The following is a 9,274-nucleotide window of genomic DNA, read 5'->3' on the forward strand; positions in this document are numbered from 1 at the left end:
ACGCAATTGATGGTGAACGTATGTATCAGTGGTTCAGAATAATAAAGAATGATAAAAAATAATGTTATATCAACGCATTAGTGATTCGTATCATCGTAAACTAATAATCCGTCAGCAGTGGACCAATCTTGTTTCAGTAAAAAGCAAAGAATATGATTATCGTTTGCACAACACAAGTTTCTGGAAAGGCTTCATACTGCATGCTCGTCACTTCTCGTTAGAAAGCCTTAAATAAATATTGCTCGTTTGAACACATTATGGTATATATCATAGCAAAAGATAAATTTAAAGACATAAATGAATGAGTGAATTCTTTGTCGTGAAAATTAATTGTCACTGTTAAATTACCTTAAACGTCTTTTCTGTAACTGAAATAAATCTGTCATTTATTTGCTAATGCGAACATTTATACGCAGAAATTATAGCCGTTTTATAATTAAGGCGGATGTTTTTGAGAATCATAGTTGTCACACAAAACGTGAAATACTATCCGGGAAGCTTGTAAAGAAATTTCTTTGTAAATTTAGTGACCCTTCTCTTGAAAAGCTTGTAATCAATACTGCGGGAACGAAACTATATAATGTTCGTTCAAGGTTAAAATTCGTTTTTAGGTCATTTGGATTTCACACAAATCGTTGTCCGTTCACCAGTACGTAATTCCCTTAGACATCGAGCCTGTAATAAACTACTCGTTCAGTATCTTTTTAATTTTATATTAGAATTCTGCTTATACAAAAAATAGAAAATTCAAAATGAACGAGTCATTATCCTTTTGAAATACTAGCTTTTTGCATTTACAGCATAATACTAAAATAATACATGATAACTAAAAAAAAAGATATACAGGGAAAATAGTGAAATTTAACAGGTATATTTGTCATGTTTACGTTATCAAGAATGTACGCTTTGATACTACATATGCGCTTGAATTTTTACTTGATAACATCTTTGTTAGCTGTAGAGATTCCGTATATTGCCAAGTTATTGGAATTCCAATGGGGACTAACTGTGCACCACTTATTGCGGACCTGTTTTTGTATTGTTATGAGTGACAATTTATGACTAAAATTTGCAAAGACCCATCGAAAAAAACATTTGATACAAAAATTTAACAATACTTTTAGATATTTGGATGATATATTGGCCCTCAATAATGACGACTTCAGTAGGTATACTAAAGAAAGGATTTCCTGGTGAAACAAACATGACATTGCCATACAATGTGATTTTCTAACATATTTAGGCATTTTGTCACCATTTTTGGGCAAAAAAGTAAAAAAATCAAGAAAAAGTGAGAATTTCTGGATTTAAGTAATAACAAATTTATAAAACACAAGTTAAATGTATCCAATAATGTATATGTTATATAACAACACCAACAACTATATCAGAGTTTTTAATTGACATTAAACTGCAGTCAAATGTAATTTTTGGGGCAAAAACCATTAAAAATATACATAAAATGAGGATTTCTGGGATTATTAAATAACAAACACTGAACAACTAGTTAAAATAACAAGTATGGTGCAAATGTTTTTGAAGTGATACAGTTTACAATATCAAAGTTGTAAAAATACATAAAAATGCATTTTAAAGTAATTTTTTGGCAAAATACTGTAAAATCTTCATAAAATAAGGATTTCTGGGATTATTTAATAACAATTGACTGATTCCGTATTTGTGATTCTATACCTTACGTCATTTGTTAAGATAAAACTATGGTTCTTAGAACTAAGTAAATCTTAGTTGTAGAAAAATGATACATCGTTGTTGCAAAAGTAATTTTTAATAAACATTCGTAAGTCAGCAGTTGTTTGTTTGAACGGAAAATATTGAAATACAATTCACTGATTAATAATGTATTAACGTGAAATCGAAGGCAACCTATAAATATGATATAACTTTTCATTGCTTTGAATTAAAAGAAGCATTTTCATTTTCATACAATTTTGTTATTTAATATTAATCATTCAGATTATCTTCTTTCGTGCTGATTCCTGATTAACTGTTTGACCTGATTGGTTAGACATAAATGTCTTTCTCTGTCGATTCTTTTGTCACGTTTCAAGATTTTGATTGTTTTGATAAATCATTCTCCGTCTTAACTACTGCTTTGTAAAAATAAAAAAAAAATTGGAAACAGCAAAGAAAATGAACATATCTATGCAAGCAGACCAAACAGTAATTACATAGTTCCATCTAGAGTTTTCCTTTTAATAACTTCTTTGTTTTGTGATTTAAATTATAAATAAAGTACTATCATTGCGTTTTGTATTCAAACCTGTCGACATAGCAGCCACCAATGTGGTGATGGTATGACGTAAATACTACAAGGAAGTCCTTAAGAATGAAATTAACCATGTCACTACCAAAGCTAAAGGCCTCCTTTGAACATTTGAAGGTCCTCACTATGTATTTATTATCTAAACTACACAAAAAGCCCCTAACATATCGTTTCATATGTGTCTCCAGTAAGTGTTCTTCTACTAATCTTTCGGTACTTTTAGCATGATTAATAAGTTAACTTCTATTAAAGAACTCATCGTAATTTGTGTGTAATAAAACATATGCAGATGTTTAACATTCGTGCTTTTGGTGATCCGTTTGATACTTTTGATAGTTTTGACACACAATCATCACAAACAAAAATTTTCGATAATAAAGTTTATCGCTATTTTTCGAAATTTTCCTTTGACCGTGCTGACTGATAATTTTCTATCTCAGTGGAGTCCGGAGTGATATGAACATTATCGCTAGAAACTAAGGTGCACATGGCGTTGCTAATGGAATTGACATGAAATTAACAACGTCGTCATAGGTAAAATAGCGATAAACAGATTATCATTGGTCATCTCAACCCGATTGCTTTTCTCGCTTTCCCCGTACCGGTTCATGCTAGAAAAGAAATCTCGTTGAGATGATCAACGATAATCTTTAATTATCGACAGATTTGGTCTGCAAGTTTGGCGGTACTTGTAGTAAAATCATTTCAAACGTAATAGCACATTCTTATTTTTACAATTATATTGTAAACCTAGCCCGGAAATTAAGATATAATACTTGTAAACTTTAATTAAGCTTATTTTAAAAGGTTACCTTTTCAATACTGTAATAAAATCTTTGATTTGTTTGTATTGGTAAAATATCGATTTTGTAATCACTCAACTAAACTTTACCAAATATTACTGATATGATCTTTCATTATACTACAATTTGTCGATACTTATAGTTAAGCATTGCACAAGGACATATTTTTCTATGACTGTTTATGACGTCTCAAAACCTAAGGAGTTAAACCTTTTTCAACTGATTTTTTATGTTGTACTGTTTCACCACTGTTCTAAGGATGAGGGGAGGGTTAATTGTTCACAAACAAGTTTAACCCCGCCACATCCTTTATGTGCCTGTCCAAAAAACTGGAGCCTGTCGTTCATCGCTTGTCGTTGGATAATGTCTGTTATATTTGTTATTCGTACATGGGTTCTTTTTTTATAAATTAGGCCGTTGGTTTACTCAATTTAATTTTCTTGTAGGGGCATTTTATATGCGACCATAGGTTTTTCTCATTGTTGAAGGACGTACGATTGACTTCAATTCTTCAATTGCTTACATCCACTTCATTTAAACTTTAGTGAATAGTTGTCTCATTCATACCATATTTCCTTATCTTTATATTCAATTACGCTCATGATAAAGAAAAATAAAAAGCCAGAGTAAAACCGTGTAATTTTATCTACGAAGAAAATAAAAAAAAATATGAATGACGAAAGAGTGAACTTTTTGATCGGTAACTTTCGTGTTAGACCTGGTTTCTCACCCATACTGTCTCTCTGGTAACGTATTGAAAAATGGACTTCGTTCATTTATACATAACTTAAATCTCAACCGTTGTATAATCGATGCGGATGTTTTTTCCAAATCCCATATCTGTTACGTGATACTTAAAAGTATTATCACGGAAGGTTTGATACAAGTTATTTGTAAATATGCTGAAGCATCTCTCGAGATAATCTCAACCTTTTTTTCTTATACTACAGGGAAAAAACTACTGATAATAGTTATCACGCTTTGAATTTGTGAGATGTGTCCAAATACATCAGGAATTTACCGAAATATGAAATAAAAGGGGTCATAAAAAAAAACACATTTGATTGCACAATTTTAGAGTTTGTAAATATACTGACTAAAACCTTAAATTAAAACACTTCTACAATTGGTATACTATTTAACTAAACTTAAAAGAGAAGCAAATGATTCATACGTGGTATTTAAATGCACAAGTCGAAAACAAACCGGCAATGCCATCACAAGAAAAAAAAACCGACCAAAAGACAAGCAACATTAAAATTGAGAATGGAAATGATTAACATTGGGTTTTCAGCACATCGATAAAATCCGACTCGGAGGCGGGTTTTCACTGATCCCTTGACAGTCTACAAATCACAAAATATAAAACATAATACTCGGCAACAAGAACCCCAACAAAAACCGAAGTGTGATATCATGTGCTACCGTCGTGCAAAAGACGTTGATAAGTTGTATCAAATGATTAGGCATCACGAAATATCGGATTGGTGATTGACTCAGCCTATCTAACCATAAGAAATCACTATTTTCGTAAACAATCGGTCATCCTATAACTTGAGTGAATGTGAAATTTTGAAATTGAAACCTGGTTGTCATGTCAAGGATAGACATATCAATATTAGTAGTAGATACTACTAAATTATAAACAGAAAATAATACCTTTTACTCAAAAGATAAAACTACACTTGACATTACATATCCCTGCAACAAACCCCTCATGATCACATATAAGATTTTCACCAATAAAAGAGGGACGAAAGATACCAGAGGGACAGTCAAACTCAAAAATCGAAAATAAACTGACAACGCCATGGCTAAAAATGAAAAAGACCAACAGACAAACAACAGTACACATGACACAACGATGAAAACTAAAGAATAAGCAACACGAACCTCACCAAAAACTAGGGGTGATCTCATGTGCTCCGGAAGTGTAAGCAGATTCTGCTCCACATGTGGCACCCGTCATGTTGCTCATGTTATAACAAATCCGGTAAATAGTCTAATTCGGTAGGTCACATTCATAAAAGGGAAGGGTATGTTGTTACGACGTAAAGAACAAATTCGATATCAATAAGTTATTAAATACCTTTGAAGGATGTAAAATACAAAGCCCCCGATTGTTCTTGTTCATCATCAAAATACAAATATAGTATGGTCATAATATGATCACGTAACTTGTCATCTTAAACAACGACCAGTTGAGAGGGTTGATAGCTCGAAATATTGAATTCATCAGACAAACAACTTTATAGAAGATGAACTTCATGTTACTGATAGATGCGGGTGAGGACTATGCCATACATTGGGTTTACTGCGAGCCTGTTGGTTTGTTTCTGAATAGATCATAGTTGTTCGATCCTCGATACAGAAGAGAATAAGAAAACTACGTTGTGCCAATAACAAACGGTTTTCTATACGTTTCATGCGGCAAACCGATGTTGTGGATACTTTATCCTTTCTTCATAAAAAAAAAAATTCTGCTATTTCACAATGAAAACAATTTGAAGACGGACGATATAAGAAGATACGGTATGAGTTCCAATGAGACAGCTCTCCATCTAAGTCAAAATTTACACAAGTATAAACCATTATAGGTCAAAGTGCGGTCTTCAACACAGAGCCTTGGCTCACACCGAACAGCAAGCTATAAAAGGCCCCAAAAAATACTAGTGTAAAACTATTCAAACGGGACAACCAACCAATACTTCAGGAAAACTGAGCGTTAAGACCACAATGAAAATTTATTAATATAAATATATATTTTAATAAAAAAAAAAAAAGGATGTTTCAAAGTATGAGTGTTCAACAAACTTTTTCGTAAGAATAAATTTAACGTTTACCAAAGTGTAAATATTATTTAATGAATGGCTATTATCTATTTTGAATTTATTGAACCATAAAACTAATTTTTGACTCTTCACATTGAATAATCCGCGAAGCAAATGTGAAGAGTCAAAAATTAGTTTTATGGTTCAATAAAATCAAAATAAATTATTGCCATTCATTATAAATAAATTTCTATCAAAAATAAGACTCAAAGAACTTTTTATATCATTTATATTAACAATAACAACGTACACACATGTTGGCGTATGAATACACAACGTCGACAGAGTGGGCGTGTCCCCATCAAAATTGACAACATTGAAAATAAAACTAATAATTTTAACCAATCAGAAGACATTTAAAACACCAAATTTATTTATAAACAAATATTTACGACAAATGAGACGATCTTTCATTTTACTTTTGAAATATGTTACTTTAACTCCTGTGCACGTTGTTTATATTTCGAAACTCATATGATATGCCCTTGTACTGAGGGAACTTTAGATATCAATGGGAATAATAATACATGTTATCTGGTTTACAAGAATTAAGTTGGAAACGTTACTTAAAACTACTAAAACCTTTAACTATTTTTTTGTCATAGCTAAACATATTTGGTTTGGAAGAATTACTTTACATGTAGAATTCTTATTGGAAACAGGATAATAACTTAATTTGTACCAATTTTTACCCCGTATCTACTCCAAATTCCCTCCCCTTCCTCACAAATGAAAATCGTCCCTGACAAACATGACTTCATACGAATGAAAACTTTCAAGCTGAAGTTTGTTTTGTTATTTGAAAGCTTCAATTCAGATACTATCTCTCATCAAACTGAATTTTTGAAGTAGGTATTGTTTCATTTTTCGATTTAATTGCAATACTGAATCTAACATTTATGGATTCCCGACGGTGCACTCCTTAGTTTCGACATGCCAAATGTAGATTTGACAGTAAATAGATGCTTATGAAAATGGTTGTATTTCAAGTTTCAAACATTCGGGTTTAGAATTATACGGATTAAACACATTTTTTTTAGAGGTAACAGATGTGTTAACTCAAAAACTTTACATTAAAGTACTTTCCTGGAGTAAATAGTAAAGCTGAGTTCAGTTGTATTCCTGCCCGGGTTAAACATAAACCAATCCTATTGCAAGATTCTTGCTCCGTAAAACATAGTAACTTACAATTTGGCATTGTTCAAGGTGTGTCTATATCCTAAATAGTAAGAGGTGTACTGATAGACACACGTGGGAAGACATGATGTATTTGTTAGTTGTAGTTTCTTTTAACTAGTTTTTAATAACTGCGAATCTGTAAACCGGTACTGTATTACTTTTTTGTTTAATTTTGTTATTTGGGTGTTTGATAGTTATTGTTTTGTCTTGTTTTTAGTTATTTTCAACCGATTTGTACAATATTTTCATTCTGTTGTTGTTGCACCATTTTGCCATGTTCGAGGAGGGTTGCACGGTAAAAAAAAAAGGCCTCGTTCTTAGCCAGCCCCAGGTCAAAAGCCGGTACACATATCTTGTCATTCGAAGTCTGTCTGTTAACTTTGTTCTTTTTTTTAATTTTATTTTGTTTTAGTTGTTTGGATTTCAATAAATTGCTTGTTGATATAGGAGTACTGCTGCTCATGGGTAAATATTACCTATAACTCTGAAAGTCTCCGATTATATGTTATAAGATTATAAAGGAAGGTTTATGGCAAGCCGTTCTCGTCAAAACTATTTTTCAACCCTTTTTTCGAAAAAATACACACTGAGATTTAAAAACCTAAAATAACACACTGAGAAATCGAAATTACACACTGAGATTTAAAAAAAATCAAAAACACACACTGAGAATTCAAAATTACACACTGAGATTTTAAAAAGACACACTGAGATGAAAAAAATTGAAAAACACACACTGAGAATTGTTAATTACACACTGAGATTTATTTGCAAATTACTAATGAATATGCATAAGAGGAATAATTCAAACAGATTAATATCATGATCTCAAGAACTCTTGTCATTATAATGAAATGCGATTCCTTCAACCAACATTCGTAATAAATTTCAAGACTTAACATCGCTCATATTCATAAGTTTGTTGCCTATGATTCAGATCATTACTACTAGTGAATCGTGATTTTTTTTACTTGAAACCGTTTAAGCATGGTCCCTTTTCAAAAGTCTTCCAACTGTTACTCTGATTTCGCAACGTAATCTTTTATATTTTTGTTACGTTTATATGCTATGATAGACACTTGAGTAAAAATTTTGCATTTTTTTGTATTTTGGCAGATTGTTCCCATGTTTTCTTATAATTTTAATATAAAGTTTTTCGTCATTTGTATTACAGACTAGGGGAATAGCTCTGGTAGCATGGATGGAGGCGATTATATACGGACACATAAAAACACATCAGCTTCCATTTCTACATTTTAATCAGACAAAGAATGACGTCACAAACATAAATACAAAATACTGACAAAAGGGGAACAACTCTCTCTTACATACAGAAACATAATCTGACCATACATACTGATATATAACATCCCGCCCCCAAAACAAAAATTTACTAAATTTTTACAATGGTCAATATGTTTATGTGTAAAAAAACTGATATATAACATTTGGTTATTTTTTGTAATAAGACGGTAAGTGGGTATTTTTAGGGTGCGATCGACTTTAGTGACTCAGCACGAGGTATTTTGGAATTTACAGGTTGATTAGACCTTTTGTAAAAAAAAAAAAGCCACTAGCACGTCATAGAAAAGCAAGTGGGTAATCTATGTTTCAAATTTTATAACACTAATCTCTGTAATATAAAGGCTGTGGATTTTCTATAAAAATCTTTGTTTATTTGCCACAAAGTACTCTTTTTCTATTAAATGCAATGACACCGTAAATAATAATGCTTTGCATCAAGTTTCCCCTTGGTATATGTACAAAATGGTCTATCTCTATTATTCATTATAACTGTAGTTTTGTTACAATTGAATGTTGAAAAATTCGTACAAAAATGGCTACAGAAGGGGTCATAAACCTTCAACAAGTTATGGTCATACATTTACAATTCAAAAATAGAAACAAAGAATATATAACGGAGAAAAATAAAACAGTTATCGTCATTTGAATAATAGGCGACTTTTACTGATGTTCAAATTTTAGGTCACCAACCAATTTAAAGAAACCTGAGACAATCACATGAAACTGTACATAGCGGAACGACAATTGGTGCGTTCAGATGGTAGTTGTCTCCAGACTCATTCGAAAACATCATCGACCACACAAATCTTCATTGTGAATAAAGAAAACGATATAACAGGAAATAAATCACTATTGGTTATTTTTCAGATTAC

Source organism: Mytilus edulis, chromosome 12, assembly GCF_963676685.1.
Source record: "Mytilus edulis chromosome 12, xbMytEdul2.2, whole genome shotgun sequence".
Lineage (NCBI taxonomy): Eukaryota > Metazoa > Mollusca > Bivalvia > Mytilida > Mytilidae > Mytilus > Mytilus edulis.